Raw genomic sequence first — 26,598 nt, 5'->3', positions numbered from 1 at the left:
TGTGGCCACGTTGGGATGAAACTGGGAACAAAATCTCGTTCTGCGCTAAGGAGCTCTGGTCTTTGCCTGGACAAGTTGCCTAACCACTTCAGGTTTCAAATGACAGATTCTCACCTTCAGTACCAGGTAAGGCCTTTAATGAGTCACCTAATTCATTCTATTCAGATGCAAATCTGGTGACAGCCTCCTCACCCCTGTGATAGTTCAGAACATGGGACATGAGAAAGAAAGCTATAGCGATGATGATGACGGGAGCTTGCTTTAGTAACAGACATGGAATCTGAAAGCAATATAAATTTAACTACTAATGTTGCTACAGGAAAAGAAGAAGATGAAGGGAGTGAAAATCCATTAAAATCAATGACTGTATTATTATTTTTCCTGTTGCTATGACAAAAGTAACTAAAGATAAGAAGGGTTCATGTTAAGCTCACAGTCTGCCATGGCCTGCCAGGGGGTTCATGAAGTGGATGGCCACACTGTGTTCACAGTCAGGAGCGAAAGTCAGGTGAACAGTGGTGTTTTGCTTGTTGTTGCTTTGTTCCCTTTTACTTCTATGAGGTGGAACCATTCAGGGTGTGTCTTCCTTACTCAACTAAGCCTATCCAGAGCCCTCCCCCACCACACACACACACACACACACACAGAGAGAGGGGGGGGATGTCATAATTCCAAGATTAGCCACTAAAATGGAGACATACACAGCTTTGTGTGAGTGTCGTCTTCCAGGGCTTCTAAGAGCCCATGGTAATTAAAAAAAAAAAAATGTCCTCTGTGATCTTTGAGATGTACAAAGATGGATGTTTGGTGAATACATAAAAAAGTGAAAATATATATGGCTGAAGACACCACATGCTTGGGCTGCAAGGTGACTGGGAAATCAAGCTGGAGCTGAGCTGAAAACCTGTTCCCTGTGGGCCAGAAGACAGAAAGCTGGAAAAAGCTATGCTGCATGCAGCTCCATGGGAGAGAAAAATCATCAGTGGAGATAGACAATGTTGGACGCTATAAGCCTTAAGTTTGGTCAGCTAAGCCAAGTGAGCCAATGGGTGCAATAATGGCATATCTGTTATGGGGAAAACCAACTGCTCTCTAATTGGACTGGAGGCCTGCTCCACAGGAGGGTATACATGCTGGTACTGAAAAACTAGTCACAAGCCTATAGTAGGAGAAGTCATGAGCCTTAGGGGTGTAACTCCTGCTAGTGAGCTCACCAAACTGCCCAGTAAGCACAGTTCTTAATGTTCATACCCATATATTAATGCTACTCTCACTTTTGATTGGAGAAGCTTCTCTTTTCAGATGGCAGTGACCTCTGGGATGACTCAAAAGGCACCACAATGCTGAGAAGAAGTGACAGAGGAGTGCTCAGCACTGAAACATCTCCATTATACCTTCCAAGGCTCAGGGTCTATTGCAGAAGAGGTGGCAGAAAAAAACGTAAGAGCCAAAGGAAAGGCAGGACTGCTTACAATGCAGTCTTCCGAACACAAGTTGTCCTTAATATTCATGGCCTCACAATGCCAATACTACCTACACAAGACCCTCATAATAGGAAGAAAAGATCATGACATCAAAATAAAAGAGAGACTAAAAAAAAAAAAGACAAATTGAAAGGGGAAGGGGATATGATGAAGAGTAAATTTGTGAAGAGGAAAGTGGGGGAGGGAAGGGAATTATGACGGTTTGTTATCTGTAATGATGGAAATTGTCAATAAAAAATTTTTAAAAAGCTAAAAAATGGAATTTTTCTGGCATGTGTGTGTGTGTGTATGTGTGTGTGTGTGTGTAGTATTTGGTGCATGTTTGAGAACATATGGTGTATGCACATGTTTGCAGATGCATGTGCCCCACGCACACATGTGCAGGTGGGAATAAAACTCATGCTCTTCTGCCTTGTGTCCCTGAGACAATCTCCCACTGAGCCTACAACTCCCATCCTTGGGTCAGACTGGCTGACCAGAAAGTCCCAATGATCCTTTTGTCTCTACCCCACTCAGCCCTGGAGTTACAGGCATGCACACCTATGTCTGGCTTTTAATATATATATTTGCAAGGACAGAGAGACACAGTAAGAGAGAGGATAAGTATGTCAGGACTTCTTGCTGCTGCAAATGAACTCCAGACACATGTGCTACTCGGTGCATCTAGCTTTATGTGGGTACTGGGGAATTGAACCCAGGTCATCAGAGTTTGCAAGCAAGCATCTTAGCTACTGAGCCATCTCTGCAGCCCCCTGACTTTTTATACTGGAATGCTCAACATTGAACTCATATCAAGTGTTTTTTACTTACTGGCCATCTCTCCAGCACCCAACTGGAAGATTTTTTTTTTTTTGTATTTACTTTTTTTAAAATTTTTATTAACATTTTCCATGATTATAAAATATATCCCATGGTAATTCCCTCTGGAAGATTTTTTTAATGTCTGTTGCTCTAAATTAAAAATAAGGTCATCTCAAATTATAACACAGATATTTGGAGATTATCCAAAAGATAAATCACAAAATAAAATCACTCATATTAGAGATAAGCTCATTTCTTTCTACTTTTATTTCAAGTTTTCATGGAAGTCTCTGAACCCGAGAAAACTGGCAGCAGTAATGGGTTTTTTTTAATATTCTTTTCCATAGTTTATCCTCACTCAAAATGAAGAATAACGTTAACATTATTCACATAAGTATGTGACAGAATTGAGGCTACATCTTGAAATTCTGCTTAACATTTCTAAGCAAGCCTTGTCCATAGCTCTGTGTCAGTGGGGTACAGGTATTCTTTCCCATGTGCACTTTTTGCAAATCCTTCAATGGCTTCCTATTTCCCTTGCAATAAAGTCCACAGGTCTCAAGACTCACAGACTGTCACGGTCAGAGCTCTGTCTTTCTCTCTCCAGTCTTGATCTGGATTACTCTCTCCATTGCTCTCTTCTCCAGCCAACACTGATCCCATGTCCACTGTCCCTATTCCTGAAGTATTTGTTTTTCCTACTCTCATTGCTTTGCTAATTTCTAACGTATCCATCACAGCAGGTTAGTGAGAACCTTTGTATATGTTCCCTTGGTGTTCCTATTCAGAGCACTCATTGCATTTTATTACTATATATATATATAGTCTCTCCTACTATATTCTCAATACCCTGAGAGCAATGCCTGCTTTCCTATCATTGTACTCCCACCCCTAACATGGGCTTTTTAAAAAATGAATATTCAGTATTTTAAAATTATAAGAAATAGACATTTAAAAACAGTAAAAACATGAAATATATGAATAAATGGATGACAGTCTTAGCTTACATTAACTAAGAAATTCTTTAAGAGAACATATGCTATTTAGTTCTGAGTGACAGACATAAGTAGCCAGCTCTGTGGATGGAGGGGAGAAAAGGGAGAAGGAAGGAGGGAGGGAGGAAGGGAGAGAGAGACTTGAGAAGGAAGTCTTTATATAGTTTTATAAATAATTGATGTGGCTATTTTTAAGCCCCTCCAGAGAGAACAGGAAGCAGATATGATCAATACACTTGTTCCTATAGCCCCAAAGAGCAACATTAACTTTGCCTCTTTGCACTTATTAGTTAGATGGGCAGAAGAGTAACTGACATGAACATCACAAGACCCTGCAGCGCAGGCTTTCTCATGACCATCAAAACCAGGTGATGGCAAGCTACATGCAGTAAGTGTCCAGTTTCCAGATTTAGACAGTGGGAGCTCAACCAAACCCAACACTAGATCCAAAATTTCTTAGACTTGGTGCACTTGGCAGTTTTGTGTTGCTGCAGTCACCAATGATGATAAATGGCTCACATTCCCTGTAATAATCCCTTACCTTCTGAGACAGGGGTCTGAGAACCAACAGAGAGAAGGCCGGCCACCCTGATGGGGGCCTAAGATTTGCCTCCATCCTGCCTACCTGTGCTTTAGCAACCAGGGCGGTGCCCTTACTACATTCCAAAAGTTTATCATAATTCTGAAAGTTATAATTACGAATAATAAACTACATGCACTATGAAGCTAAGTCATACTTATATTTGTTACATAAAGATGTAAAGCAATCTCCTCCGTTGTTCTTAGAGAAAATAAAACCTCAAGGAGAGACTTACCCTTCTACATCCATCTAAGCCCCGAGGGCCACTCTTTCCATGTTCTACTTATACTGGATTTTATTATATTATAATGATGTCACTCTTATTCCCCACTTCAAGCCACTGATTATTCTAATTGGGTAGCTGGAAGAAATGTCTTTCCTTTTCACTTTCCTACTTGTAAAACCAACTTTTACCATGAGGACTAACTTCCTCACTGCCATCTCTCTAAGACCAGCCCCAACACCTTCCATCCATGCTGACCTGCCAAGTATCAGGAAAGCTTATAGTCAGTATCTTTTGCTTTCATGGGTGATTGCATTTTGCTTTATTATGTCTCTCAGAAAGAACAGGAACTAGATGTGATCGATATCCTTGTTCCTGTCACCCCACAGAGCGACATTAACTTTGCATCTTTGCACTTATTTCTTAGATGGGTAGAAGAGGCAACTGACATAAATATCACAAAAGCCTGCAGAGTAGGCTCACTCACTGGTGTCTCTTGACTATTACTGCTGGCAGTCTTGACTCCCTAATGGATCCCAAGTCCCTAGAAGGAAGAAACCATGACTTACGCTGCTTGAGGTTTTGATTTACAGTATTAGCCACCCACAAGATGTTGAAAGATGTGATAAATAATTGAGGCCATCATAGAACTGCCAGTGTAGAAGATGAAGATCGTAGTGGTAGATTACATGATGCCTAACTATGGCCAATTAGGAAAGAATTAATTTAACAATGCAGACTAAACAGACATCAGTCCATTAGTTTCAGCATTTCTTCTTATGCATGTGTGTACGTGCATTTGTGTGTGGGTTCATATGTGTGCATGTTCATGTGTATGTGTGTGTGTGTGTGTATGTGCAGATTCATGTATGCACGTGTGTGTGGAGGCCTTTGTCATCATCCATGTTGAAGTGTGAGAGACTCAATATTGTACAGGTCTTCTGGAGTAAACCATGGCTGCTTTGAGGTCATGCATACAACAGTCACTTCATATCCAAAGTATGGTATCCCAAAGTACTCCTCTCTACCCAGACGCTGAGGACTCCAAACACCTACCAAAGCAGAGCCCCAGAGGCTCCTAAGAGCTCATCACTGAAGTGGATTTAAAACAGGTCCACCATAGCTCAGGGAACTCTGTGGAAGAGGGGTGGAAAGATTATAGGAGCCACAGGTCAGGACATCATGTCGAGAGGCACTTCCTTTCCCCCAACAACTGACCGCTGCTCCCACAACACATAACCCACAACCTCAAGGGGAACACCAGCAACCCCACTGAGCAGAGCCCCCAGTGAAAAGAGGGCAGGGATGAGGGAGAGGATGGTACCAACTCATGATGTATCCTACTAAATATGTCTGTAATTAAATTTTTTAAACTCCTGTGAAAAAAAGACTAGTATCCAAAATTTGCAAAGACCTCTTAAAATTCACAGTAAGAAATCAGTTAAAAATGTAAAAAAGACATGAATAGCTAGCTATGAAAGGGCTTCCTATATCATAGTCATTAGGGAATTGCATGTTAAAACAAGACACACACCTATCAGAATAAAAAAATCAGAAACATTGGCAACAGCACGTGCTCCCAGGGCTGTCACACAGGAGCTCCTGTTCTTCTCTGCTGTGAATGAAAAGCAGCAAGGCTAATTTAGAAGACAATTTTCTTACAAAGCTCAACATATTCTTACCAAACTACCCAGCAACCACACTGGTATTTACCAAAGGAGTTAAAACGTTGTACCTCGGGCTGGAGAGATGGCTTAGCAGTTAAGGTATTTGCCTACAAAGCCAAAGGACCTCGGTGTGATTCCCCAGAGCCCACGTAAGCCAGGTGCACAAGGTGGTGCATGCATCTGGAGTTCGTTTGTAGTGACTGAAGGCCCTGGCATGCCCATTCTCTCTCTCTCAAATAAATAAATAAGGATAGAATATTTTAAAAATGTCATACCTCCACAAAACTTGCAAAAAAGAATGGTTGTTTCTGCAAGATTTCTTTATAATTGCCCAAAATTGGAAGCCCCCAAGATGTCCAGTCGGAGATGCAGACCTGTGGTCTCAGCTACTTGGCAGGCTGTGACAGGAGGACCCCAAGTTCAAGGCCTGCCTGGGCAACTTAGTGAGACTGCCATCTCAAAATAAAAAGTAAAAAGGAGGTTAGGATGTAGCTTAGTAGTACAGTCTCTACCCAACATTTACCAGACTCTAGATTCAGCCCCAGGACCTCCCACATTCTGGGTAATGAAATATTATTCAGCATTAAAGAAGAATGAATTATTAGGCCATAAAAAGACATGAAGAAAACATAAATTGATATTACTACGTGGCAGGAACCAATATGAAAAGTTATGTGCTGTGTGCTTCCAAATACATGATGACACTGGAACAAGACAAAACTACAGAGATAGTGAAGGGATCAATGGTTGCCAGTTGTTCGAGGGATGAACACGCTGAGCACAGAGGGATTGAAATCACTGAAACTGTTCTGAATGATACTATAGTGTCAGAGGCACGTAAGTCCACATTTATAGAATGTGCACCAAGAGTGAATTCTGTCCTAAACGATGAGCTTAGGAAAGCAATCGTGGAGGCTCGCTGCCTGCAGCACACACCACTCTGCTGAAAGACACGGAGGTGTGTGGAGCAAGGAGGATGTGGAGGATCCCTGAACTCTCCACTCAGCCTTACTCTGAACCTAAAACTACACTGAAAGTCCATTTTTTAACCTATAATAACGTCTTTTAACTCTTTCTTGGTAATTTTCATGGATGCACATTAGTATAAAATCACAGTTTTCTCTCATTATTTCCTTTCCTCTGTGTTTCCCATCTCCCTTCCTCTGAACCCTTTCTCCTTTTCAGCTAGTCCCTCTTCTGTTTTGATGTCTTGGGGGAGGATTTTTTTGTCCTCCTTCATCATCTGTGACAACATGTTGATGGCCCCAGTATTGTGCAGGTCTTTTGCAGGTAACAACAGTAGAAACAACATTTTTAAAGGCTTTATTTCATTTCAAAAACTTTCTTGAGAGATTTTAAGGAACAGTTCCCTGGGCGCTCACAAGCGTATGTTCCATTTCCTTCCTAAAGGTGGCGTTTGTGTACTATAGTCAAAGAAAGTGACCCTCGTTTGGAAAGGAAAGAAACAGAAAGAAAGAAAGTTTATCAGACAGTAAAACAACTCATAAAGCTGTCGCGAGTAATTCTAGCAGCTGGGTAAAAATGGAAGGCTAACTCCAGGCACCTCTGCCTTCCGGTGGCAGGAGTGACTTTTTATACATTAAGATTATGGACTTACCTATGAAAAGTGGGGCCCATAACTCAATTTACAGATGCCGTAAACCAAAAGAATATTTCCAGAGTTGATTCTCTGGGATTTGTTACAGTCACCAGGAACTTCATGGGCTAAGAAAGGCCACAAAATGTGGCTGAGATGGTAGACTGGGTTCTCCGCCTGCACAGATCCTGTCACCAATTTACTCAGCCATGCACAGTTGCATTGTGGGAACCCCTTAAACTTGAAGGAGACACTCCTTAATTAAAAGTGAATGTCACACAACTTCTGCATAAGAATTCTCTCTGAACATATTAAACTCATAGATTTCTGGGCGATATATACATACATACATGTATCTATATATCCTATTATTGAAAGAGGATAGGAGGAAACTAGCTGTTTTTTTAAAGCAGTATCAGTTAGAGATTGAGTCCCAAAGAGAACCACGAGATGCCACCCCACATGCCACCTCACCTTGGCACAAAAACGGAGCCCTTGGCAGAAATCAAACTCATGTCTGATAGAGACTGATCTATAGCACCCTCTGTTGCCCATAGTCTAGTGTGCTACCTGAATGGGGGACTCTGGTCCTGGGGATCACCCTCCAAATCTACAAACCCAGCAGGTCTTCCCCTTATTTACCTGAATCTGACGCATAAAGGCCGCGGCCTATAAGTTCCTCCCTCTCGGTTGGCATGACCCTTGATGTGTTCTGGGTGGCTAGGGGTTCTCTCTGGATTTCCTCTCATCTCTGCGTGGACACCCATGAGTCTGGCCTCTAGACTGGCTGGCTGGGAGTGGGAGAACCTAATAGCATTGTTTCTTGATCAGAACTTTTCTGGGGGCTTAACAGTTTAATAGTTGGGAATATTTCCCCACTTTGATTACTGGGATGATTTTCCTCTGGTCTCCAAATCTACCATGTGTATACTGCCTTTACACTCAAGATCTACCACGTGGATGCTCTCACCCACTGGAGGCTCACTTTAAACTCAGGGTAACCACGATGGTAACTCTCTTCATTAGTCATTTCTCCTCTGAATTTCTTGGTCTCTGCTTTGATATTTTCTCTCTGCTATTCTTCCTTAAGTCACCATCATTTGCCCTTCCTTCCATGGAGAAAAGTACACAGCAGATCCTATGTGTGTTCTTTCTAAATCTCCTTACACAAGCTCCTAATTTCTATCTTCTATGTGCTTGTACTTTAGTCTCTCTTTAAAAGCCTTAGGAAGCCTCAGTCTCTCTTAAGCGAGCTTTCCACACGTTTGAAGCTTTACTCTTAAACCCTTCAAAAGGCCTCCATTTCTCTTAAATCCCAACCTCCCTTAAATTAACCCCACAATTTGTGATTTCCCCTTAAATAAACTTAATAATTCATAATTTGCCTTTCTGAGTCCATCTTTATTAATTCTTTAAGAAAGGTAGAACAGAACCCAAAACTTGGGAGTTCATAAATTCTGAAGAACTCCTCCTGAACCCCCAAATCCTGCATCACTATCAAGAGCATGCGTGGGACGCAGGGGCTCTCCATTTAAGAAGCTTCCTGGAATGGACATTTATTTTATACATAGGAAGAAGCACTGATACGAATTAGGAGCAAAATAGTCATTTCCCACCCCCCCCCCCCCCCCCCCCCCCCCGGTGGGTAATTGTTTTTGGATGCCAGCCATCTTGCCTGCTCTGACAAGACTACAACTCATGTCTGATCCAGTCTCATCCAAGATAGCTGCACACTTCTGGACCTCCCAGATGAGTCACTCTCTGGAGCCCACCAACCAATCATGTCCCTCCCTCAGACACCTAAGCCTGATGATTGGAGGCCTGGTTCATACAAATAGACCTGAAATATGCGTGTCAGCCCCTGATCCCTCCCCTTCTGTTCCCTTGGCCCCTACCTGAGGAGAATCATCTCCTCCTCCCCTCCCCCTTCCCAGCCTGGCTGCAGGGGGATGAGGGAAGAGAATTTCTTTTGGCTTAGGCTTTCCTGCTTTGCTTTCTGTGTGTATTTGAGCCCCTTCCCCAGAGGTTTCTTCCACAGAGAGAAAGGCCTTTCTCTACATAATGGTGCGGGGGTTGGGGGGGGGAGGATCTCAGTCTCTCCTCTCCCCTCCGGGCTGGGGAAGAATTTCTTATGGATTGGGCGTTCGTGTTTTGCCTTACTCCTTAATCCTAGTTCACCCTAAAACAAACCTCACAGTTCATAGTTTACCCTTCTCTGAGTCTGCATTTTCAATTCTTTGATAACTTGGACAAAGATCTGAACTTGGGAGTTCACAGGCCTTGGGGGTATCTTGCATTTTTATGGAGATCTAATCCCTCCCAGGATTCCAGTCCTGCATCACCACTGATGAAAGCGGCATATCTCAAAAACGGGATTCTGAGCAAAAGAAGCCAGGCACAAGACACGTACATACCATACTGTGTATGTCACTGTGTGGTAAAGCAGGGTCATTTGGAATGACTACAAAGGAGGGCACGGGGGAATTTTCCAGTATAGTGGTAAGGCTCTGTGTTCAACTGAGAGGTGGTGACATGGGCATGGGCATTTGACTATCTCATCTGAGTGTGCGTGGAAAAATGCGTGCAGTGAATTGTATCAAATTGTATTTCAGCAAAGCCCATTTAATGTAACCCTTCCTACGCCATTGAAGTACCCATGTGAGGCTGGGAATCACGGGCCCTGAGGAACTACCTGCTCTGAAGTGAGCCCGACCCACCCAGGGGCTTCTATTTTGGCACTTACTCTTCTGCCGATAGAATTTCTCAATTGCAGAGCACCATTGCGCTCCAGCTGTCTGACTACTGGATTTTTTTTTTTTTTTTTTTTTTTTAGTTTTTCAAGGTAGGATCTCACTCTAGCCCAGGTTGACCTGTAATTCACTATGGAATCTCAAGGTGACCTCAAACTCACGGCGATCCTCCTACCTCTGCCTCCTGAGTGCTGGGATTAAAGGCGTGCGCCACCACACCCGGCTGGATTTTCTTTTTTAATGTGAGAAACTAAAGTTCACAATGATTGAGTATTTTTCAAAGTCACATAGTCAGTTACCAGTCACCAGTCAGTTACCAGATATCAAATAGGAATTTCTTTTTTAAAAAACTATTTTATTCATTTATTTGACAGAGAGAGAGAGAGAGAGAGAGAGAGAGAGAGAGAGAGAATTAAGGAGAATATGAGTGGCAGAGAGAGAATAGATGCACCAGGGCTTCCAGCCACTGCAAATGAACACTAGATGCATGCACTAGCTTGTGCATCTGGCTTATGTGGGTGCTGGGGAATTGAACCTGTGTCCTTAGGTTTCACAGGCAAGTGTCTAAACCGCTAAGCCATCTCTCCAGCCCCTCAAATAAGTCTTTCTAACAGCCCCTCATCTCCCCCTCAGTACCACAGTGTCCAGAGGAAAAAGGATGGGTAGTGACCAGTACATATTCCTTGGTCTTTTATTCATTGCCATCTAGAGGATATAGCTATGGGGTTACTTGAGCTTGAGGAACAAACCAGAACAAATACAATTGGGAGATTTGGGTTCAGGTTTGTTCACTTACACATTCAACTAATAACCAATAGTTGTGGAATGTGTTCTGGTCAGAATCGTTGATCCCAAAGATGGAAGTGAACATCCTTTCAAACAGCTTACATTCTAGTCAATAAGGAGGTTAGCCGTTCAGAGGGCAAGATGACTGAGGGTGCATTTGGCTTCAAGGAAATCAAAGGTGATTAGAAGTGTAGCTGGAGAGGCAGGCTTTTGTCTTTTGGCTTCAGGGTAGGCTCCTGGGGGGTGGAGACATTGCCTCAAGCACTTCCATGGCAGCCACGTGGAGGAGGACACATGCTCCTTTGTGTCAGCTAAGGGTGAAGCAAGTACCAGTAGAAGAGACAGAGATCAAATTAAGATCACACTTAGGTAAGGGTGCCTACACCCTTGCCTCTTCACTTATAGTATTTTATTTATTTATTTATTATTTGGTTTTTTGAGGTAGGGTCTCGTTCTGGCTCAAGCTGACCTGGAGTTCACTATGTAGTCACAGGGTGGCCTTGAACTCATGGTGACCCTCCTACCTCTGCCTCCCAAGTGCTGGGATTAAAGGGGTGTGCCACCATGCCTGGCTATTTTACTTATTTGTTAAAAAACATTCCAGGTGGTAGAAGGAACAATGTCCATGGGATAGAGAGATTCTGTGCTCTCAAGGGGTATGTATGATCAAGTGGAACACGTGAAATACTGGAGATTCTGGAAAAGGAATCCTTCATTGAGTGTTAAGCAACTCCTGTGGTCTCTTCCTCCTTTAACCTAGTCTGTCTGTGCTGAAAACTTCATTTTGGCAAGTGGACACACGTGGTGCATTTTGAGGGTAGCTGTGAGGATAGTATCTATAGACTATAGAATTCCAGGACCTTTCAATTATTTGTACACTAGCTCAGTATCAAGCACATGACGGAGCAATTCAGTGATTCCTGAAATAAAAGGAGCTTCCTGGCTAGGAGAGAGATGGATAAGTTAAGGACTCTTAAACATGGGGGTTCCCAATCCCTGTAGGGTACCCGAAGTATATCATAGTAACCACTGAAAAAGCAAGTAAGACATGCTCTGGATTCCAGCCAGGTAACAGAAAGTTATTGGGACTTCTTGAAGAGCAAAAGGTGTTTCCACTTTAACTAAGTGTTAAGCATAAATTCTCAGGAAAGCCCTTAGGAGGGCAAGAGAAAGGCATTTTCACACCCTTTCAGTGAGAATTCAGAATAGGGCCAAGACTTGCTTTGCAGAATGGAAAGAAGCAGAGGGAAGGGCAGTGTGCTACCCATGCTCTGGAAATTCTGCCCAGCCCACTCTTCTTCATTAGGAAAAACATTCCTTGATTCACTTCAGGAAAAATAAGCATGAGAAAGCAATAGACTTGGTTACATTGCTCTAAACCAAGTGGCACTCAGGAGGGACAAGTAAGTTTGCCCCATAAGAAAAGGGAAGGCATGCAATCTTGGGTTATTTGGACTCAGACCTTCCTAAAGATTAGTGCAAGAATAAGATGGATGAACTCAAGATTCCCTTCCTTCTGTGAAATGCTGCTTCATCAAAATTCCTAATGCCACTTAGCTCCACATGGAAGACAAACATCAAGCTGAAGTACAAGGAGCTGCTGAAGGGACCAAACTGACGCCATGACAGGCTTCAGTCAGATGCCGCCCCAACTAGGCCTAAGTTTCAGTTTCCCGGAGAGGTAGGCAAGACTTCTGAAAAAAAAAAAAAAAAAACAAAAAAAAAAAAAAAAAGGGTGGGCTATTAATCAACAGTGACCCTGACATGTGGCCGGGGAAGATAGCCGCCATCTTGTGCTCTGGGGGCTGAGTCAGCTCCTGGAGACATGTCCAAACATGTTCCTTTTGCGTGCTTTTGCCCCAAACAATCAGAGACGTACAACTGTGACCGCTGCTTGCCTAGCCAATCAGGTCAGAAGATTACCTAACCCACCTGGAATTCCCCTCCTTGTGCTTAAAAGGAGCCTGCGAGCTCATCTCAGGGTGGCCTTTTTGTATGAATGGTTGACCCCTGCATACTGGCTGATTCTGCAGAATAATCGCTCTTTGTTTTTACATACTATTTGAGGCCGGGGACTTTCTTCAGTGATCTTTGGACCCTTACACTGCAAGATCCATGTGCTCTGCACAAAACACAGGATTCTCACAGGCAAAACACACTCACTCCACCACTGTGGGATGGCTGCTGGCTCCTCCTGCCACACGGTGTCCAATGTCTTTCATCCTGTCCTAAACTGTTCCTCTGTTAGACCACAGACTACTCAAGACCTGGTTTCCCCATCTTTCTTTCTGGCACAATACCTAGCAGAGAGAGAAAGCTGACCAATAAATGAGCAAATACCATCTCATGATCTGACTTTGCAGTGCCTAATAGTATAGCTGAATATCTCTGTGTTAGACACTACCCTGAACACCTCATTGACTACATTTCATTTTCAGAACAACCCTATGTAGTAAGTACTATAACCAGTATTATTTTTTAAAATGTTTAGTGACAATTTTTATATATGCACAAAATGTATTTTTTAAATTTTATTTTTGAGAGAGAGAATGAGAATGGGCACACCAAGACCTTTTCAGCTTCTGTGAATGAACTCCAGATGCATATGTCCCTCTCTGCACATGTGTGACATTGCAGGCTTGTGTCACTATGCATCTGGCTATGTGGGACCTGGAAATTCTAACATGTGTTATTAAGCTTTGCAGGCAAAGTGCCTTAACCAATAAGCCATCTCTCAAGCCCCAAAATGTATTTTGATCATAGTCCCCTTCCACCCCTCTCTCTTGCACCCACTCTTCATAATCCTTCCACTGTACTCCTTTTTCCCTTCAATCAGTCCTTCTATTTTGACATCCTACTTTCTTTTTCTTTTTCTCTCTTTTTTTCTTTTTTTTTTTTTTGCTTTCCTTCATCACCCATAATGATATGTTGATTTTCACATACAGTAAAAAAAAAAAAAAATCCAGGCTGATCCTTTCCCAGTAGGACAACACTTAGCCCACCCTCCTGCTGTGGATACTTGATGTCCAGTCACATGTTGTTAAAAGGAGAGATTTAAGCAGTCCACCTGAGCCGGAGGACTACTTTGCAGTACTGTCTTCCAGACAGAAAATGGCCATGGTATTCATGACCTTGCCATGACTGATGCGACCTGCATAACAGGAGGAGAAAAGTGAAGACATCACTATAGAAGAGAGACTAGTGGAAAAGAAGGGACTCAGTGGAGGGGGGATTCAAAAAGAGAGCAAAGGAGGGTGGTAGGAGGGGATTATGGTCATGGTATATCATCTATATGTATGTAAATCACCAATAGAATGTTAATAAAAAAAAAAAGAGGGGGCTGGAGAGATGACTTAGTGGTTAAGTCACCTGCCTGCAAAACCCAAGGGCCTAGTTTTGATTCCCCAGGACCCATGTAAGCCAGATGCACAAGGTGGCACATACATCTGGCATTCATTTACAGTGGCTGGAGGCCCTAGCATAGCTATCCTCTCTCTCATAAACAAAAATAAAATATTTGAAAAGATTTAAAAAAAAAAAAAAGAAGCTGGGCGTGGTGGCACATGCCTTTAATCCCAGCACTTGGGAGGCAGAGGTAGGAGGATCGCCATGAGTTTGAGGCCACCCTGAGACTACATAGTGAATTCCTGGTCAGCCTGGGGTAGAGTGAGACCCTACCTCAAAAAAAAAAAAAAAAAAAAATAGAGGGCTGAAGAGATGTCTTAGGGCTTGCCTGCAAAGCCTAATGATCTGGGTTTGATTCTCAAGTACCCATGTAAGGCCAGATGGACAAAATGGCACACACATCTGGAGTTCATTTGCAGCAGCTGTCTCTCTCTCTCTCTCTCTCCCTCTCTCTATCTATCTCTTCCCTGCTCTCTCCCTGCTTGTAAAGAGCTTAATAAGTATTTCTTTTTTAAAAAAAGAACATCCAGTTTAAACCATTGTTGGGCATAAATGTGAAGTGTAATCTATCCATGAAATAACCAGTCAGAAAAATATGTTTCCTATTTCATGTGTATGCATGGGAAAGTATACATATGCTGAAAATCATGGGGTATATGGCCAAATGCATGTGCAGATCCTCCAAAGTTATGTAATAGCTTATCTGTCAGTCAGGGTAAGTAAGGATCCGCTCCACTCCCACCCCTATGGATGGGCTCCTCTTTCCACCTAAACTCATTAAAAGAACCCCAGAAAATAACTTGGGGTACTTGAGGCACATGTTTGCTTAAGGGCCCTGTGGAGTGTATTCTATAAATTTACTCTTTTTTTTTTTTTTTTTGAGGTTGGGTCTCGCTCTAGCCCAAGCTGACCTGAAATTCACTATGTAGTCTCAGGGTGGCCTCTGAGTGACGGTGGTCCTGCCTCGCCTCCCCTGCCTCCGGAGTGCTGGGATTAAAGGCATGAGCTAGCACACTTGGTTTACTCTCATTTTTAAAAACGTAAAAAATTTTTATTTTAGAGAGAGAGAGAGAGAATTGGCACACTAGGGCCTCCGCCACTGTACGGAAACACCAGACGCTTCCACCACCTAGTGGGCATATGTGACTTCGAGCTTGCCTCACCTTCGTGCATCTGGCTAAGGTGACATCTGGAGAGTGGAACAGGGGTCCTCAGTCTTTGCTGGCAAGTGCCTTAACTGTTAAGCCTTCTCACACTCTAATACTGCTTTCCATGTCTTGTCTGATTCATTGTTGAAGACAAAAAGAACATGGATATCACATTGCTGGACACCTTGAGACTCTCTCCAGTAACACCAGGGGCAAATGCAGTGGATCTAGCCAATACTTGGGGAGCAGAGGGAACCTTCAGTTGTCCTCCAAGAGCACGTTGCTCAGTGTAAATAAGGGTCCAGGGAGAAGGGCATGGGCGTGGGATAGGAATCTCAGCACCGATTCACTGTCTAGGTAGGTGGCTGTGGACCACCTGCATAACGTATGCAGTATGGCTACCAACAGGGCCAACATGTGCGTTACACAGTGACAGTCTGTATTTCCCAGTCCAACCACCAGTGGACTTCACTGTCCTGATCATGCTTGAAAGAATTTAAATTGCTTGTCAACCTTTCACATTCAGATTTCACACAACAACTAAATTTCAAAGTTTTCTTAGCAAACTAAAAGGTCTAGACACATATCCAGCATAGGATATTGGATTGGAGTTCAAAAATGCAATCTATTATGTGTGTTCCTTTTTTTTTTATATTTTATGTATTTTGGATTTAATCCATATTAATACAGAAGGAGCTATCATTTTCTCTTTTAATTATTTTTTAAATATTTTATCTATCTATTTGAGAGAGAGAGAGAGAGAGGAGGAGGTGGCAGAGAGAAAGAGAAAATGGGTACGCTGGGGCCTCCAGCCGCTGCAAGTGAACTCCAGATACATGTATCCCTTTGTCTTACTGGCTTACTTGGATCCTGGGGAATTGAACCAGAGTCCTTAGACTTCCCAGGCAAATGCCTTAACCACGAAGTCATTTCCCCCAGCCCTTAATTATTATTTTATTAAGCTTTTGAACAGTTTCTGGTACAAAATTCAAAAGATCCAAACACGAATAAGCACACTGTACCCCCAGCCACCCAGATTTACTCCCCCAGAGGGGAACACTTCCCAGTTCTGTGTACTCTTCCAGAGCCATTACAAACACACACAAGCAAAGATGACAAGCAGGACTTGATAGACACCATCAATTGCAAGTTACATTACCATTTAGTGACAACTAACAAAGAAAAATAAACACCAATAAGACTGTAACACCAAATGCTATAGTTTGATTCTGACAAGCCCACCAGTTTCATGAATCCTTGTTCCTCAGCTGGCAGTGTCATTTTGGAAGGCTGTAGAACCTTTAGAAGGTGAGGACTTAGGCCTTTAAAGATTGTAACTGGGCCTCCTGTTTCCTGTTGCCCCCCCTCTTTTTCCTGTTCCACCTCTGTCACATACTCCCACGGTCATGAAGTGAACTGCTCCACTCTGTCATTCCCCAATATGAAAAATTAAAACCCTCTGAAACCAAGAGTCAAAATAAACCTTTCCCCCCTTGAGTTGTTTCTGTCAGACATTATGATCAAAGGGGTGGGAAGGTAACGAATACAGAGCACAGGTGCTGGAGAAGTGCAGCCACTGCTGTGACGAAAACTGACCACGTGGCTCACAGGCCTTTGAGGCTGGTCTGCAGAAAGAATTTGGGGAAATTCCGATACGCTGGCTGTCGAAGCTCTAGAATACTGTAAGCAGAACCTAGCTGGCAATTCTGATGGAAATTTGGAAATCACAATGCTGACAAGAAAAGGTGGGCAGTCAAGCCTGTGCTCATGAAGTTTCAGATGGAAACAAAGGTCCTATTGGGAATTGGAGTAGCAGATATATTAGTTAATTTGGTGGAGAAAACTTCAAGACATCAGAGCCCTCAGGCTTCCGTGTGGTTATTGCTGTCTTCTTTTTTTTTTTTTTTCCCAAATTCAGTATGAAAATTGGACTCAAAGAACAGATCAGGAAGTGTGAAAATTTCGCAAAGATGAGTGCTGGGCTGGAGAGGTGGTTTAGTGGCTAAGGTGCTTGCTGACCAAAGGACCCAGGTTTGATTCCCCAGCACCCATGTAAGCCAGATGCACAATGTGGCACATGTGTCTGGAGATTGTTTGCAGTGGCTGGAGGCCCTGGTGTGCTCTCTCTCTCTCTCTTTCTCTCTGCCTCTCTCTTTAAAATCAATAAATAAAATTAACTTTTTAAAATGTCCTTTAAAAGAAAAAGGAGGACTTCCGGTTAAGATGGTGGCGTAGGCACCACGCCAAAGCAGCCTAGGGGGGAAAAAAGACCAAAAAAACTCAGCAAAATATACACTTTTACTAAAAAGTGAGGTGTATAGGAAATTGAAGCAGCAGCGAAGTAGGAGAGATCCAGAGCATCCAGAGCCCGCACAGGCGGGAAAAGCGGCCCTGGCAGCTCCGCCGACTGCGGTGGCGGCGCACCAGAAAGCCGCCAGGCTCGGCTCGAGCCGCAGGAAAAGCCAGGTGCGGGCGCTTCCCTCACACCACGCTCTCCGCAACTCGGGAAACGGGAGGGGAGAGCGGCAGCGAGCAGCGGAGGAGCAGAGCGCGAGGTAGAAGAACGCTTGGAGCAGTGAGAGAACCGGAGCAGCTGCGGCTCCCTCCCCTCCCCCACCGCCTGAGCCCAGCTCCGGCGAACAGCACAGCGTCCCGGGACCCGGCCACGCCAACAGCGGGACCCAAGCAGGAGCAGAGTCTGGCAGCAACCTCAGTGGCTCTGGCACCGGTAACAGCGGCCCCAGCAGCAGCAGATCCAGTAGCGGCAGACCCAGCAGCAGCAGACCCAGGAGCGGCAGCAATGGCAGATCCCGCAGCAGCAGCTTCAGTGGAAGCAGCGGCAGTGGACACAGCAGCAGCAGCTTCAGCAGCAGTGGTGGCTCCAGCAGTGGCAGCTACAGCAGCAGCAGAGGCAGCAGCAGCGGTGGGTCCAGCAGCAGCAGCTTCAGCAGCAGCAGCTACAGACCCAGTAAGGGCAGCTTGAGCAGCAGCAGTTCCAGCAGCAGGGGTGCTGATCTGCAGGGCCACACTTGCCAGGCTCGGTTTGCCCCACAGGAAAAGCAAGTGCCCAGCTCCAGAAATCAGAACAGCAGCCCGACGACCCAGGCAGCAACTTGACTGAGACCAAAATCATCCAAGGTAACTGGGATTGCACCAGGGAAGGGTCTCACTTGGTTGCATGCTGACTTGGATCCCTCAACAGACCAGAAATCTTAACCTCTTTGTTGATAGAGGATCTGGTTGTTAGAATAACTACTCTTGCATACATACTTGGGGCTGTTTTTGATTGAATGTGTACAGTGTTTAGTTAAATTTTAGAATCTACCTGTATTTTATTCCACTCAGCCTGCTTGAATACTCCCATAGCAGGGAAACTCAACCCCTAGGAACACCTTTGTAGATACTCTGAGAGTCTGAAGAGCCACACCTAACACCTTAAGCTCCTACCCTGAAAATATATAACATCAAATCAATTGATACAGCTAAGAATACCCAGCTAGCTAGAAAATCCAAGCTTTAACTTAATCCAAGATGCAAAAATATATACATTATAACACAAGAAACACTAAAAAGCAAGATGATATAAATCCACCTAAAAGTATTAATGCATCAGAAATGTCCTCCAGTGAGAACGAGTTAGAGAAAATGCCTGAGAAAGAGTTCAAAAGAATGATTGTAAATATGTTCAAAGAGGTCAAAGAACAAATCAAAAGAATCAAAGAAGAAATCAAAGAGGAAATCACAGGAATCAAAGAAGATGCAGGACACCAATTTAATGAAATAAAGAAGGCAATACAAGACATAAATAAGGAAATAGAAATAATAAAGAAAAAACAGTCAGAATTACTAGCAATGAAGAACACAGTTAATGAAATAAAAATAAAAAGAAAAGATTGGTGCTATTAAAGAGAAATAATGAAGTTTTCACTGAGACAAAACAAAAGGTGCCCTGAGGGTATTTTAAGAAGGCGAGACTCCAGGTTTCAGGGTATGAACTTGAAAGCTCATTTAGAAAACTTTCCCCAACATACCTCAGAAGGGTCCCAACTGAAACTAAGGACAACTGGCGAAATAAGCAAGGGTGATGTTTTCCTGTGAACTGGATACCAGCACAAAGGGGAAGGAGATCAATGCAGAGAAAAATCAACTCCTACCAAATCAGAGAGCCAGAGCTTCAGAGGCCCCCAACACCTCAGCACTGAAGCAGACCAAAAATGAACCCAACATGGCTCAGGGAAATCTTGCGGAAGAGGGGGTGGAAAGAATGTCAGAGTTACATGTTGGGTCATGATTCTCAGAGACATTTATCATACTAATAACTGGGGGCTAACTCCACAATGCACGACCCATTTTCAATAACAAGGAGGGTCTAATGGGAGGGGGTAGATCACAGATGAGCCTAAATAATGGTACCAAACTGCCTGTATTTACTGAAAAGAAAACTAATAAATTAAATTAAAAAAATATATATTAAAAAAAAAGCTAATATAGAGAATAAATTCTGTAACTTTAAAAGTATTTCCTAAGACAAAGCTAATGTCATAGCTATAATGCAAAATTAGATTTATCTTCTTAATGTTAAAATAAATCACAAATATGACCTCTCAAAAAAAAAAAAAAAAAAAAAAAAAGAAAACTTTCCCTTTGTAGGAGAGTACCTCCAAGGTACCCTGCTTCCAAAGGTCCATATAGGAAAGTACTTACCTGATATCAGGTGCCCAGATACTTGAAGACCACTACAGGCATGGTCCTAGGTGGGGTTTGGGCTGCTAACCGAAGTGAACATCATCCATGTGAAGTTCGTTTTATAAACATGCAGAACACAAGTATTATGGGATTATGGAGGCTCCTACCAAGGTTTTTGAGAAAAGCTTGTGAGGCCAGGCCATGTGTAGTAGGGTTGGATTCCCTATGGAGGGCTATGTATGAAGAAGGATTGTGGGGGAAGCCCATGCTTATAATGGAGACTCTAGAGTGTTGGGGGTGCTAGAAACATGCGGCATGTACTAAGGAAGACTGGAGGTACTGGATAAAGCCAGTAAAAGAAAGAGGTCACGCGGGCCACAAAAGCGAAGCCATAGGAGCAGGACTGTCCAAGGTTGTTGGAATTTACATCATGCTATCATGTTCCCTGGGTTCTGGATTTGATGGTTGTCTTACCTGGTTTCAATCTTGTTTTGGTCTTATTCTTTCTTTCCATAATCACCTCCATACCCCCATTTTGAAATAGTAATATATATTTGATGTCATTGAATATTTTGAACTATATAACTTTATTTTGATTTTATAGAGACTGAACTTTGGACATTTGAACAGCGTAAAAAAGATTGTGAGGTGACCTTTATGCACCAGGGTGTAATGACTGAGTCCAAAATCTCAAACCACAGGCTCTTGTTTTGAACCCTTGTTCCATACCTGGTGGTATCATTTTGTGATACAAAGTGGAACGCTTAGGTGGTGGCACCTAAATGACAGAAGTAGGTCACTGGGGACAGGCCTGAGCCTTGCTTCCTGCCTCCTGGACAGCTTTCTTTGCCTTCTGTCGCATTCCTTGGGGTAGAACACACAAGGCTTAGAGTGGAAAGTAACAAGCCTTCATCTACTTATGGACATTTGCAATTCATTGTAATTTCAATTTGCATTTCCCTGATGCCTAAGGATGCCAAACTTTTTTTAAATGTACTTACTAACGATTTGTACTTCTTTTCAAGGTTGCCTGCTCAATTCATCTGTCCACATATGGATCAGATCCTTTGAATTATATTTGGTGTTTAATTTTCTAAATAATTCTTTGTAGAATGTAGATATCAATCCTCTGCCAGATGAATTACTGCCAAAAATTTTCTCCTAAATTCTAATGACTATCTCTTCACTCTGGTAACTGTGAAACTGTGTACTGTACTTCCCTCCTATACCCTAAGAGATTTGAAAGTGACTGTAATGAGACCCCTCATAAGATATTATTACTCCATTAATTGTTTTCAAATGATCTGTTTATTTAAGCTTCTTTCAGCATCTAGAATTTGCCAATGAAGCAGTGTACATAATTGATATATAGAATTTTTTTGTTTGTTTGTTTTGGAGGAGGTTCTCACTCCAGCCCAGGTTGGCACAGAACTCACTCTGTAGTTCCAGGCTGGCATCAAACTCACAATGATCCTTCTACCTCTGCCTCCTGAGTGTTGGGATTCAAGGAGTTCACCACCACACCCAGCTCCTGATAGATACATCTCTAAGTGCTCTTTATTTGTTAGAATATCTCCTAGGTTCTGGAGTAAGCTAATAGGAGAAAGACCTAGGTGTTACCTTTAAAGTAAGCAAGAAATGTCAACGTAATGTTATGTGTGTTATTGAAAGAAAAATCAAACTGAACCTATTCTAGGTATTCAGAGGAAAACATTACATAGTTTGGTTAAGCTGTTTACAATAGACTGAGGTGTGATAAAATTATGTTTCTGAGCATATTTGAGGTTTCCAAGGAAATAAATCATAGAAATACAATTTTGTATTTGTTATTCTGGAAAGCCATTGCTCTGTCTGAGCAATTTTCTTAGGGTTCTCTGCATTTTCTTGTGGGATAGATAAAGAATTTTTGTTTGTACTGTAGCAAGTTTAAATACAATTAGAATTGATTGCTGATCCCTCCATGAAGAATTGGTAAGAGTCTCACTGTCTCGGTCCATTTTCTGTTGCTATAACAGAATGCTCAAGATTGGGAAACTTATGAAGAAAAGAGGTTTGCTTTGGCTCACCATGTCGGGGTAGGGAAGTTCAAGGTCTAGTGGCTGCACCCGAGGAGGACCTTGTGCTCTTTCAACTTTCATGGTTGAAAGTGGAAGAACAGTCCATGGGAAAGGAAAGCAAGAGAGGGGTATTTGCTGTATGGCAACTCATTCTGGTGGCACTAAACCAACCCAGCAGGAGTGAGAGCTACCAACTTAGACATTCCTCACTTGGTCCCACCTCCCAGTGCTGTTCCACTGAGGAATCAACTATGTTGTTGGATTTTCAAGGTAGGGTCTCGCTCTAGCCCAGGCTGACCTGGAATTCACTATGTAGCCTCAGGCTGGCTTCGAACTCACAGCGATCCTCTTACCTCTGCCTCCACAGTACTGGTGCGCCACCTCGCCTGGTATTGAGGAATCAACTTTTTAGGGACACATTTAAAGTACAGCATTCACTAGTTTAGACTTTTTTTTTTTTTAAAGTTTTTTGTTTTATTTTATGGCTCATTGCCTTGTTGCAAGGTGAGACCTCAGATGGAAATAAGTGTAGGCTCCAGTCTCTCAGGGCTGCCAGGCAGATTTGGTAAGGTTTCCAATGGACAGATACTCTCCTGTGACAGGAGCCAGACATAAGGCACTGGGGGAGCTGAGGGTGGCTGGGTGTGGGAAGAGAAACCTTCTTCATTCAGCAAGCTGCTCTGTAACCAGGGCTACCTCCACCGGGAAGCAGGCATTGGCAGTAACCAGGTGCAATGTTTATGAGCCCCGTTTCTCAATATGACATTGAAAGCTTTTCCTAGTGAACCAAGCTGAAAACTGCTCTGACCTCACTCTTTGTCTCCCGCACCAAATATTGTTTCAATTTGTAGGGAACTGTTTTACTTTACTGTGAAAAGGTAAATAAATAAGCACCCACAAGGAAATAAGAGAAACCCTTGTGAACGAAACCGGAAACAAAACGTCCTGCTGCGGAGAGAGTTCAAAAGAAAACACAACTGTTCTGAAAGTTCGTTTTAAGATGGGTGCTTGGAATGGGAAGCACATTTTTTCACAGCGGCCGAGAATGGTGATTGGGTTCCCAGACCAGTGCACAAAGGGCTACTTAACACACACCATTCCTGTAAAATCAATCATGTTGTGTTAGCCTTGTAGATCATAGTCTCCCACCATTTTCTTTCTTTCCCCCACCCCCAATATACATGTTAACTTTCTCCCTTACAAGCTCATGGGAGAAAACTTTCAAAATGGAGAAGAGTAAGTATTATAAAGGAGATTTTATTAGACTGCCTTACACAATGTGGCCTGGGTAGTCCAACCCTGGCTGTCATCAGGCTGCAGAGTCAAAGAACTCTGTAGCTGCTGGATTCATCGGCAGTCCTAATTTTATGCTGAAGGCCTAGAGGACTCTGGGGGAGCCATTGGTCTTTAATCCATGCTGAAAGGCCAAAGATGCCAGGAAAAAAAATGGTAGCAATGGGGTAGATGCCCTCACTAACAAGGGGCAAAGGCAGGCACAGAATCAAGGGCTACTTTTTTCTCTCTGGAAAATCTTTATATATGGGCTGCTTACTTGGGGAGAAGTGGCCTCACACCCTGCCCAAGAGGCAAGTCTTTTACTTGATTCCTGATCCAATCAGGCTGACAATAGAAACTAATACCACAAATATGAAGAAAAGAGCCAGGTGTGGTGGCACATGCCTTTAATCCCAGCACTCAGGAGGCAGAGGTAGGAGGATTGCTGTGGGTTCAAAGCCACCCTGAGACTCCATAGTGAATTCCAGGTCAGCCTGGGCCAGAGTGAGACCCTACCTCGAAAAGCCAAAAAAAAAAAAAGAAGAAAAGTAAGCTCCACAAAGTATCTGTTTATGCCATTTGAAGATGATTACTCTAGTTACCTAAAAATGTTAGACAGACTTATTGAGGTATAGTTCATAAAATGATCTATTGTATGTTAAATGTATATGCAATATTTAACACAAGTGAATAACAATGAAATAATCACATCACCACAATCAAGATTCTTAAAACGTCCACACATTGAAAAGAAAGTACTTGTGCCTCTTTGTGATCCGATCCCTTCCTCTGGCCTCCCCAGACAATTAGTTTGCTTCCTGCCACAGTAGATTAAATTGCATTTTCTATGATCTTATATAAATGGGTTCATGTTGTATATACTCCCTTTTGTCTGGTTTCTCTCACTCAGTGTAATCATTTTGAGATATACTCCTGTATATCTTGTATTAATAATTTGCTTTTATTGCTAAGTAGTACTCCAGAGAACTGTTACACAATAATTCTCTGATTATCTATTCATCAATTGATATATAATTGGTATTAGGCCCAGAAAATTATAACCAAAAGTGAAGAACTTGGAAACAGCCTTACAAGGAAAGATTCCTGACCCTGTCTGGCTCCTGTTCCTCACTATCTCCCAAATCAGACCAGAGAGAGAGAGAGAGAGAGAGAGAGGGAGAGAGAGAGAGAGAGAGAGGGAGAGAGATTTCCTCTTCCCAAAGGCAGGTTATAAAAAACCAGAACCCTTTCCCCAGCCATAAAGTTTAAAAATATTACTTTCACTTCCTTCCATCTTCCCGTGTAAGAATTGGTCATAAAGAAATGAAGACCATCATTCCGGAGGGGTCCTGACCCATATTCCAAAGGAAGCAATTTTACGACTGAGTGGTCGAGAAGGAACCCAATCGACAGGTTCCCCCTTCAATTTATTACTATTGGATTACACTTTTACACTCTTTTGCCTAATCATATTACTACATGGTTGTCCATGCTTCGTTGAACCCAAGCATAAAAATGAATAGCTCAGAGTCTAATACGTCTAGGCCTTAGGCATGTAATAAATTCCATGTGCTATTGATTCTGTAAAAGAATGAACAGTTCACCCTGGGTCTGAAGGGTTTTGTGTTTTTTTTTTCCCCTGAAGGCTCCAGCATCATGTAAAACTACGATCAACAAATTTTCTAGGCTTTTGTGTTGTTAATCTATTGTTTGGTATAGGGTTGTCAAAAACCACTGCAGTGGAACAAACGGAGAACGTGCACAGGCTCTGTGGTGTTTTTCTCAATACCAACAAATAACTTCCTAGATCTCTGACACGCACTGGTGTCCAATTCTTCAATTCCGAAAAGTGATAAAAATATCTAAAGTTAGCACAGACCCTGAAGGCTGAATGCTCAGAGAGAGAAATTGGCAAGTGTCAGATATAAATGGGGCCTGCAGGCAATGCACATGGTTCCAGGACTGCCTAAAACTTCAGGGATTTCCATTGATCCCTTCTCGGGTTCTATAAAACTCACAGAACTCAAGAAAGCACTTCCCTAATGACCACTCTGTATGCACGTTTAACACAAAACTACAACCCAGGCTTCTTCCTTAGGTAAACACCAAATGGCAGTTGACTCCGGTGCAGCGGGAGGGCAGCGGTCTCCGGGGCCCAGGCCGCAGGCTGGTGGAGGCAAAGCCAAGACAAAGAGTGGATCCCGTCTCCAAGCTGGACCACCTGGTCAAGGACATGGAGAGCAAGTCCCTGGAGGAGAGCTATCGGTTCTCCCTGCCCATCAAGAACTATGAGATTACTGATTTCTTGGAGGTGCCCCTTGAGGATGAGGTTTTGAAGATCATGCCAGTGCAGCAGACTCGTGCTGGCCAGGGAACCAGGTTCAAGGTTTTTATGCCATTAAGGACTACAAAGGTCATATAGGCCTGGGTGTCAAGTGCTCCGAGGAGAGAGCCACTGCCATCCGAGGGACCAGCGTCTTGGCCAAGCTCTCCATTGTGCCTGTCTGGAGAGGCTATTGGGGAAACAAGATCAGCAAGCCCCACACAGACCCCTGTAAGGCGACAGGTCACTGTGGCTCTGTGCTGGTGTGTCTTATCCCTGTCCCCAGGCGCACTGGCATTGTCTCTGCCCCTGTGCCCAAGAAGCTGCTGCTGATAGCTGGTATTGATGACTGCTACACTCGAGCCAGGGGCTGCATTGCCACCCTGGGCAACCTTGCAAAGGCCACCTTCGATGCCATCTCCAAGACCTACAGCTACCTGACCCCCGATCTCTAGAAAGACACTGTGTTTACCAAGTCTCCCTATCAGGAATGCACTGACCATCTTGTGAAAACCCACACCAGAGTCTCAGTGCAGAGGACCCAGGCTCCTGCTGTGGCTACCATATATGGATTTTATACAGAAAAATAAAAGTCTGAAAAAAAAAATACAACTCAGAAAGAGCTACATGGAAGAGCTGTGTAGAGGCACAAGGGGTTCCCGGTTATCTCAATATGTTTACCCCATGATGACATCATTCCCCAAATGGGGACAAATTCCTGTGATAATGAGGCTGCACCCGGTGGTCATCTCATGGGAACCAGATTCCTCCCCTCAAGCGAAAACAGTGACATGAGCCCTTGCAGAGCCGGGACTGGGATA

The 26,598-nt window shown here is 43.2% G+C and overlaps 1 pseudogene; it reads left to right on the top strand.

Annotated features, from left to right (window-relative positions):
- Positions 1 to 442: 442 nt before the first annotated feature.
- On the top strand, positions 443 to 26,367 carry LOC101597368 (annotated as a pseudogene).
- The last annotated feature ends 231 nt before the right edge of the window (positions 26,368 to 26,598 follow it).

The sequence above is a fragment of the Jaculus jaculus genome, chromosome 13, assembly GCF_020740685.1.
Source record: "Jaculus jaculus isolate mJacJac1 chromosome 13, mJacJac1.mat.Y.cur, whole genome shotgun sequence".
NCBI lineage: Eukaryota > Metazoa > Chordata > Mammalia > Rodentia > Dipodidae > Jaculus > Jaculus jaculus.
The sequence above is the reverse complement of the archived record's forward strand: the minus strand, read 5'-3'. Positions and strand labels throughout refer to the sequence as shown.